Source organism: Temnothorax americanus, unplaced genomic scaffold (assembly GCF_048541705.1).
Source record: "Temnothorax americanus isolate GAGA-0224 unplaced genomic scaffold, ASM4854170v1 Scaffold76, whole genome shotgun sequence".
NCBI classification, from domain to species: Eukaryota; Metazoa; Arthropoda; class Insecta; order Hymenoptera; family Formicidae; genus Temnothorax; species Temnothorax americanus.
The window spans coordinates 487,868-498,547 of NW_027509799.1; the positions used below are offsets into that span (position 1 = coordinate 487,868).

The 10,680-nt window shown below is 37.9% G+C and overlaps 1 pseudogene; it reads left to right on the forward strand.

Moving 5' to 3' along the window:
- LOC143906798 (uncharacterized) lies at positions 1 to 8,681 on the forward strand (annotated as a pseudogene).
- The last annotated feature ends 1,999 nt before the right edge of the window (positions 8,682 to 10,680 follow it).

The window sequence follows — 10,680 nt, forward strand, 5'->3', positions numbered from 1 at the left end:
ATGGAGAATGGTATTAGATTTTCGCGATCTAAATGATAAAACAGTAGGTGATGCGTACCCGCTTCCGAATATAACGGAAATATTAGATCAGTTAGGCGGTGCAAAATACTTTTAGATCTTTGACCTGGCTTCGGATTTCCACCAGATACAAATGCACCCCGACGATAGTCATAAACCGGCCTTTTCAACACCATACTGACATTACGAGTGGGATCGCATGCCTTTCGGTCTAAAGAATGCACCTGCAACTTTCCAAAGACTAATGGATAGAATATTAATCGGAATACAGGGAAATGAATTTTTTTAATACTATATCTAGACGATATAGTATTATATGCAAGCTTTCTTACAGAATACGCAATTAAATTTGAAAAAATAGCTGCGCAATTGCGTGCAGCAAATCTAAAATTACAACCAGAGGAATGCAAATTTTTAAGGAAAGAAGTTAATTATTTATGGCACATGATAGGAGAAAATGGAGTTCGACCAGATCCTAAAAAGATACAGGCAGTTCAAAATTTTCCGATACCTAAAAACGCGAAAAATGTAAAACAATTTCTCGGATTAGCTGGATATTATCGTAGATTTATACAAGGATTCTTAAAAATAGCGAAACCACTAACTAATTTGTTGAAAAAAGATATTGATTTTAACTGGGGAAATGAAGAACAAGAAAGTTTTAATGTGTTGAGAAACGCGCTTTGTCAGGAACCGATATTACAATACCCCGATTTTACTAAGCCTTTTCTTTTAACGATTGACGCATCTGGGACTGCAATTGGCGCGATTTTAAGTCAAGGACAGGTAGGGAAAGATCAACCGATAAGTTATGCCTCTCGAGTATTAAACGATGCCGAAAAAAATTATTCAACGATAGAAAAGAAATTATTAGCGATAGTGTACGCTGTACAACATTTTAGACCATATCTCTCTCTTTAAGGTAAAATTTTAAATTAATAACCGATCATAAACCATTAACTTGGCTTCATAAATTGAAAGACCCCACATCACGTTTAGCGAGATGGAGAATTAAATTAGCCGAATACGATTACGAAATAAGTTACAAACCAAGAAAAATTAATGCTAATGCTGATGCTTTGTCAAGAAATCCTACGACAAGTATATATTCAATACATCCCTCGTACGACGAAATTGAAGAATGTCCGGAGGACGATGAAGCGAGACAGAGAAACGCTAAACCGAAACCTATACCTGCTTCACCAAGAAGAGGAACAATGAGAGAAGAGCCAGAGTCAATGGCTGCAGGGATGCGAACGCGCCATATGGAAACTTCAGAAGGAGAAAGCGTACCATTTACTAAGAAAGAACTGGAGGAATTACCATTTTACGAGCATTTAGTTCACGCAGAAATACATAACGAACCAATGAATCAAATGATTGATAATAATAATGCTAACACTTTGCCAGAATTATCTGAAACTGAAGATGACAATGAAAATACATTATCTGAAGAAGAAGATGAAGATGAAATAGAGCCATTATTATTAGAAAGCAGCGACAGTCACATTGATGAAGATTTATCCACCTCACCAATAAGTATACCACCTAATCTTTTACAAATAATAAATAATTTAGCAGAAGACTATGAAGACGATGAAATTAATCAAAACAAAACTCTGCATGAAGAAAATTGTGAAGATTCAATCCCAATAGCCGAAGACAACGAAAACAATGACCAGATTATTGACGATGACGACTCCGGAGAAGAAAACGAAGACGAAGAAGTAGACAATAGCGACAAAGACGTTGACGCAACTTACAATGAATTAGACACGGATGACCCAACACCCGAAATTAAAAGACAAATAATAACACGTAGACAGAAACATAGTATAATAAATAGTCGCGATCAAATTTTTTCGCGAAAAGAAAATTATTTATATTTCTTAACCGCAGACGGTAAACCTTGTGACGAAGGATCAAAACAACTTCAAAAACAAAATTTGATACCAAAAATTAAAGAAAATAAAGTAGGAAACATCAAAATTGTTAAAAGGGGAAGTAGAATTCATTTAATCTTAATATACAGGGTGTCAAAAATAAAAGTAACCACCCGAATAGAGGGGGTAGATTGGATCAAACTGAAAAGAAAAGTCTCGTACCATTTTGCAAAATTCGCAATAGTTAACGAGTTATTAAATAAAACGTCTGAGCGAATGCGCGCACAAGGAGCGATAGAGGCGGGCCTCGGCGGCTGGCTGGGCTGGCACGGTGCCCGGCGCGCGGCGAGCGGTGGGGGTCGAGAGACGAGCGGCGAGCGGGGCGCGTCGCGGCGCGGCGAACGTCGAGCGACAGATGTTTACACTGCGACGAAAAAGTATTAGAGCCAGCCCATACTAAACTTACGATAATTCCTTCGCGTAAACGGGATTTTCCTTCGCGTAAACGGGATTTTGTAGTAACTTACAATAATTTACTCCGCGTAAACGAGTGAATTATCGTAAGTTACTACAGAAGTAACGCGCTCGCGTAAACGTAGTAACAGTAGGTAGCACACGTATTGGCTATTGCATAGGCATTGCCGTAACGTCTTACGCCTTAGATAATATTAATTAGTTTAGCTTGAATTATGTGTAATAAAAACATTTAATTTTAGTAAATTTAATTATTTTGCATGTCAAAGTTTACGAGGTTTACCACAAGCCTTACTTTAACTTTTGTTTATGTTATAATAACTTTAATGGTGCGTGTCCACCTGCGAGTAAAACTCTCGAGAGTAGCTCTCGAGATTGATTCTCGCAAATGGACATATTCCTAAAGATATAACGGAGAATGAATCGCAGCTCTCGGCGAGCGAACTTTTCAAGACCTACTCGCAAATCGACACGACGTTATTTTACTCTCGGAGATCAGCTCGCCAAGCTCGAACGCTGTTCGTATTTTGAGAGCTACATGATGACACAAAGGAACTTATTGAATAATGCGGAAATCATGAACCATTGTAGAATACTACTGTGACAGAAATAAAAGTTTTTTTAATTTATATGTTTTGCGAATAAAGTGCGAAAAATTCATAATTTAAAGAATTAGATAAGAATATTTTTAATACATTCTCTTATTACATGGTCAATAATTAGTAACACTTTAGTTTTACATACTTTGCACGTTTTAGTTACAGCGTTGAAATTAAATACATTTTTTACATCGCAAATTAAGTACATTAAAAAAAAAATTATTAAATATTTACATGTAAAAATCTAACATCAAGGTATTTCGCAAACTGAAAACTAAATAATAATATCGCACTATGTATTACACTTCACAACTTGTAAGTCTGCAAAAACTTTTTATTGTTAGGAGTCTTCAATCTCAAGCTCTCTAATTAAAGCAGATCCAGCACCGAATGTACACCTGCGATCAATCCATTGCTTGACCCAGAAGGTCTTTTTGTTGTTTCAACGGCACTATAGCTCAAGTTCAAGCTATAGCCTCCTGAAGTTCGGCCTGTATAAAATCCGAGGCCTCCCTTCTGCTTTCTTAGAGATACACTCTCGGCGGGTTGCCATTAACCCTTCCGAGAGGTGGCGATCAAATAAAAACGGACAATTTTCGGTCGGATTTGAACTCGGATCTTCAGCTCGTTAGAGCAGCGCATATCTTTTTGCGCCATGATCGCCCTTTTCCTTTTTAAAATAATGCTAGTCACTATAGCAGCCGCAAGTTTTTTCGTTTACGCGACATTATGATGTCACCACTCTCAGACATCAACTAAAAAAATACGTAAGTGGATACGGTTTTGAGAGAACTCTCCGAAAAAATACTCTTCGGATTCTCGCGAGATGCTCGCGAGAATACAATGTCAGAAAAATTACTCTCAAATGGACAGTGTCAGAATAACTCTCGAGAGATATTCTCGAGAGTTTTAAGGCGCGTGTCCACCTGCGAGTAAAACTCTCCAAAGTAGCTCTCGAGTTATTCTGACACTGTCCATTTGAGAGTAATTTTTCTAACATTGTACTCTTGCGAGCATCTCGTGAGAGTCCAGAGAGTATTCTTTCGGACAGTTCTCTCAAAACTGTGTCCACTTACGTACTTTTTTAGTCGATCTCTGAGAGTGGTGACATTATAATGTCTCGTAAACGAAGAGACTTGCGGCTACTATAGTGGCTAGCATTATTTTAAAAAGAAAAAGGTTGTTAAATAACAACAAAAAGACCTTCTGGGTCAAGCAATGGATTGATCGCAGGTGTCGGATCTGCTCTAAATTAGAGAGCTTAAGATTGAAGATTCCCAACAATTAAAAATTTCTACAGACTTACAAATTGTGAAGTGGAATACATAGTGCGATATTATTATTTAGTTTTCTGTTTGCGAAATATCTTGATGTTAGATTTTTACATGTAAATATTAAATAATTTTTTTTTTATGTACTTAATTTGCGATGTAAAAATGTATTTAATTTCAACGCTGTAACTAAAACGTGCAAAGTATGTAAAACTAAAGTGTTACTAATTATTGACCATGTAATAAGCAGAGAATGTATTAAAAATATTCTTATCTAATTCTTTAAATTATGAATTTTTCGCACTTTATTCGCAAAACATATAAATTAAAAAAACTTTTATTTCTGTCACAGTAGTATTCTACAATGGTTCATGATTTCCGCATTATTCAATAAGTTCCTTTGTGTCATCATGTAGCTCTCAAAATACGAACAGCGTTCGAGCTTGGCGAGCTGGGGCCCGATTCTCTAACGAGAAACGTATGCGTAAACTCTGCTCTAACAGAAAAGCTGCAAGCTTATTAGCTAAAAACTGTGCGATAGCCAATCAATTTGCAGCCTTTCTGTTAGAGCAGAGTTTGCGCATACGTTTCTCGTTAGAGAATCGGGGCCCTGATCTCCGAGAGTAAAATAACGTCGTGTCGATTTGCGAGTAGGTCTTGAAAAGTTCGCTCGCCGAGAGCTGCGATTCATTCTCCGTTATATCTTTAGGAATATGTCCATTTGCGAGAATCAATCTCGAGAGCTACTCTCGAGAGTTTTACTCGCAGGTGGACACGCACCATTAAAGTTATTATAACATAAACAAAAGTTAAAGTAAGGCTTGTGGTAAACCTCGTAAACTTTGACATGCAAAATAATTAAATTTACTAAAATTAAATGTTTTTATTACACATAATTCAAGCTAAACTAATTAATATTATCTAAGGCGTAAGACGTTACGGCAATGCCTATGCAATAGCCAATACGTGTGCTACCTACTGTTACTACGTTTACGCGAGCGCGTTACTTCTGTAGTAACTTACGATAATTCACTCGTTTACGCGGAGTAAATTATTGTAAGTTACTACAAAATCCCGTTTACGCGAAGGAATTATCGTAAGTTTAGTATGGGCTGGCTCTAATACTTTTTCGTCGCAGTGTAAACATCTGTCGCTCGACGTTCGCCGCGCCGCGCCGCGCCCCGCTCGCCGCTCGTCTCTCGACCCCCACCGCTCGCCGCGCGCCGGGCACCGTGCCAGCCCAGCCAGCCGCCGAGGCCCGCCTCTATCGCTCCTTGTGCGCGCATTCGCTCAGACGTTTTATTTAATAACTCGTTAACTATTGCGAATTTTGCAAAATGGTACGAGACTTTTCTTTTCAGTTTGACCCAATCTACCCCCCCCTATTCGGGTGGTTACTTTTATTTTTGACACCCTGTATATGTAAAGAAAATATTAAAGAAAAAATGACTAGAGAATTACTACAAAGATTTGCAATTAAGTTACGGGAAATAATAAAAGAGAAATCAATGGGAATTGATATTCAATGGGAAGAAATATTAAGTCACATTCGGGAATCAATTATTGGAACTTCAACTAGATTAATAATTTGTCATGGATTAGTAACAATTCCAGAAATTGAAAAATATAAAGATATTATAGAAGAAGCTCATTCATCAAAAATCGGTGGACATAAAGAAGTAACTAAAACTTACAATCGAGTCAGACAAATCTTTTATTGAAATAATATTAAAACTGATATCCGAAATTATATTAATCAATGCCTACAATGTCAGACTAAGAAATTGGTTAGAGTAAAAACAAAACAGCCTATGCTAATCACCGACACACCTTTTTCATCCTTTGAAAAAATATCAATGGATATAGTAGGACCATTACCTGAAACCACAAAAGGAAACTCCTATATTTTGACAATTCAAGACCACCTTACAAAATTTTCCCTTGCCATCCCTTTGAGATCAATAACCGCTATTCAAGTTGCTGATGCATTACTAAAATATTTTATTTGCACATTTGGAGCACCTAAAGTAATATTAACCGATCAAGGAACGAATTTTATGAATAATTTAATGAAAAGATTTGCTAAACAATTTAAAATTAAACAATATAGAACTACAGCTTTTTATCCACAAGCTAATGGAGCTTTAGAACGATCGCATCTAGTATTAGTCGAATATTTGAAACAATATGTAAATAAATTTACAGAATGGGACGAATTATTAGAATTTGCAGCTTTTTCATATAATACAAGTACTCACGAATCAACTGGATATATTTCATACGAGTTGGTATTTGGAAAATTAGCCAGACAACCATCCAGTGAAATAACAGACGAAACAAAAGGAAAAACATACGATGATTATTTATATCAATTAATGACAAATATTTACGAATTACAAGAATTAGCTCGGGAATGTCTAATCGCATCAAAAATAAAGTCTAAATATTATTATGATAGAAAAATAAATCCTCAAGCATTTCAAGTAAATGATCAAGTTTTTCTTTTAAGTGAGCCAAAGAAAAGAAAATTAGGCGATCAATATTCAGGGCCACATATTATAACAGACATTTTACCTAACGGTAATGTCAAAGTTTTTGTCAAAGGAAAACTAAGAATTGTTCATGCTAACAAAATTCGTAAAACAAAACATTAAGAGATTGAACATGAACCGCGAAACATTTTCAATCTCAGATTTACTAATGATATCTTTTATATTGTATTTAAAACAGATGCGGGCACTAATCTGCCTAACTGTCATCGGAATTCTCTCCGTACGAAAGAAGGAATAAGTATTCAGTTATTGCAATTGTCAAAATACGATTCAACCAATGTAATTCAATGTAAAGTTTCTATTTCACGAACGATTCACTATTGCGGAATGCATTCTCATGTAGCAACTGTAAGTAATGCGCATGCAGAATATATAGTCGACACAACGTTAGATCAATGTAAAAATATGCACAGAACAGGCATACTAAGCCTAAGCGTAAATAAGGTAATCCACGGATTAAAAGTAAATCAGACGACATCGCGACCCATCACTTTTGCGGGGTCTGCATCGACAGATGGAAAATGTTCAGGAGTAGAATATTCAGATCCTTATGGTACGTGGCAAGATGTGGTTGTACAAATAATAGTAACAGTTAGCTTAAGTACTCATCAAGCAGTAATTAGTATTGAAACAAATCAAATCCATCTAAGTACGGGAACTGTTTGTCAATATGTAGTCAGTAATTGTATAGATATTGAAGGAAGATATACTTATTGGGAAACTATACCTAATGATTATTGCAAATTCAGTCATTACGACGTATTGTATGAAGGAAAGGCAAAGAAAATGGTTAACGAAACAAATGATAAACTACAAATACTATATTCCTTGTCGACACAAGATGTCACATTCGCACTTACGCGAATCGGCGAAGAGATTTTTTGCGGATACACCCTAGTTAAAACAGAACACCCAAAACTTGTAATTTTAGAAACAAATAAAAGAGATTCTTTTGCACGTAAAAAACCGTTAGCTATTGAAAACATAGATATTTTTGCCTACGTAAATTCAAAATTTGTTTATGTAGAACGACACATTCGCACACAAATGAATCGCTTATACACAGACGTATTAAAACAACGCTGCAATTTGGAACGGCAGGTGATGAAAAACGCGCTTAGCCTTGCGATGCATGCTCCCGACGACTTCGCGTACCAAATCATGAAAGGCCCAGGATACATGGCCGTGATTTCTGGAGAAGTAGTGCACATAACGAAATGCACCCCAGTGGAAGTAAAAATACGCCAAACCAGAGAATGTTACCAACAATTGCCTGTATCGAAGGGAAACGAAACATATTTCTTGACGCCCCGAACGCACATACTCTTTAGAACAGGAATGCAAATCTCGTGCAGCAGGATACTTCCTACAATGTACCAGCTAAACGACGGATGGTACCGTATTACACCGAACGTAGAATACAGCAAAGCGCCCATGATAATGGAACCGATGACCAAACCTACCTGGCACTACAGCGATCCAGGATCCTTGGCTGCGAGCGGCATTTACACCAATCAGGACCTCAAAAAACTGGGGGATCACATAATGTTTCCCGTCGAAAAGGTCGGAATACTGAACACCGTAGCACGAGGCGTAAAGGGGGAACCGATTATAACACAAGGAATATCACTCTCTTACCTCTTGGATGAGGACTCCTTGCAGAAAATCACAGAGAACGCCTGGAGGAAAATCTGGGGAGCGTTCTTAATTTTTGGCAATGCAACCGCAGGATTAATCGGAATGTACTTCTTCGCAAGGACGGCAAAGCTGATAATTGACACAATCATACACGGTTACGCACTACACACTATATACGGATGATCAATACATCTAGTCGGAGCACTGTGGGACTCGGTGACCAATTTACTACTACATCTGGCGTGAAGGACATCGAAGAATGACAAAAAACAGGGAAGAAAGGCAGGAGCACCCCTGCTCTCGGTCGAACAAGAAAACACTGCAGCGGACACCGAGCACGCACATGTCGCGCATGTACACGAACACGAACACACACACGCACATACTCAATTTTTACGATCTCCTTCATATCATATTGCTGTGCAAGGCAATGTGGAAAATGCAACGAAACCTAGTGTCCGCAACGGAGCCCACAATACGTATCCACAGCTATAAAATGTTTTTTTTCCTCTCACGTTTTGTTCCCTCTCGAAAAAAACTGAAGTAATAACATAAATTAGGAATAAATGTAAAATCCGACAACTCAAGCGTTGGCCAGTACGATCTTGACTCTCGAAGAGCGCACAAGCCGTATAATTATATCAATCGTTGTTCGTTACTTATATAAATTCAGGTAAACAACTATATTATACACACATATACACTAGAATAAGTTTGATTATAGGATTGTTAGTATCATGTGCTCGTTATTTAGATCAAAATGCCTAACCAGTCGAGGTTGCCGGATCTCGAAACTATATGTGGCGAAAAGCAGCCACAAATATTAGCCGTGCCGTCTCCAGCGCGACACCAGGAGGCGCTGGGACTTAGAGAACTGTCACACGAGTTGATAAGGAATCTCATGAGGGGACGGTCCAGGCTCCAAAGGGCTCTTCTTCGACGACCGGGCCGTCTCAACCAAGCTGACGCAATATCGCGGTACCGAGCACTCGCGGGCCTAAATCAAGCCTTGTTTAAGGAGCTTGAAGGACCTCCTCAGGAATTTCCTCAGGGAGGTCGAGAGGGACCCTTTCCAGTCAACGTTCCTGATGTCTTCCCGGCTGCGATAGGACGTGCCAGATTTTTGCACAAACTGGTGAATCGAGGGCGACCCCTCGCCAATAACCCAGCTGTACCAGGGGGGCGAGCCAGAATCATGGCTGAAGTCATTATGCAAATGAAGATGGCTGGTCGAGGACATGGTGCTCCTACTCAGCGCGAATAGATAAAAAAAAAAAGATGATAAAGTGGACTTAATTAGTAATAATTTTGTTTTACTTTATTTTTCTTTTTGTGTGTTTAGGTTGTACTTTCATATACTTCATATACATAATTTTCTTTTTTCTTTTCCTATAAATTTTTTTTTAGTCCACATATATATGTAATTTTTTCTTATTATTATTATTACTTCTTCTGTATCATTGTTCGGTCAAATATATGGTACTTATACACGCTTCTTCTGAATTATAAGCGTACAATTACCCTTTCTTTAAAGAAATATATATAACATAAAATAAGCCTCGAACTGATACCTAATAAACGGCGACGCGTTATACAACATAAACGAACAACATTAGTTGCCCTATACATGTTTTCTTATATATTATTATTGCATTGTCATACACAAATTCAAACTTCTACTACCGTCTATCGTAAAATAAGACAATAGAAATAAGCGCAAAATATTAATGCGAGCGAAATTAATCCAAAGCGTAGCATAAGTACATTATATTATTTTATATTCATACGTGGCAACATAACGTACCAACGTACCACGTATGACTTAAGGGGGAAGGTGTTACGTACGGAAATTTTATATTTCCGACGACGCACGTTAAAAGTCTTGAACGCTTAGACGACGCACGCTAGGCTCGGAATTCCGAGGAAACGGCCAGGGTTAGTGTAAATGTTTAGATTATCTTATCGGAGTCCGTTGAAGGGCTGGGGGCCAGATGGGCTCAAAACTACGCTTCTGGAATGTTCTAGAAGCTTCTAGAATACCTCCCCCCTTAAGACGCGTAGGAAAAAAGCGGGAATCTCGCGCGGGAGATTCCGGTCTTTTTCGGGTATAAATAGGGCGGAAAAACGCCGCGGAAAGCAGATAAATTTTAACTTCGGTCTTGACTAAACGTAATTCTCAGACTCTTTCCTAACCTTATTCGATTTCCTACGTTCCGCTATACACTAAGTTCGAGCATTCGCGCTC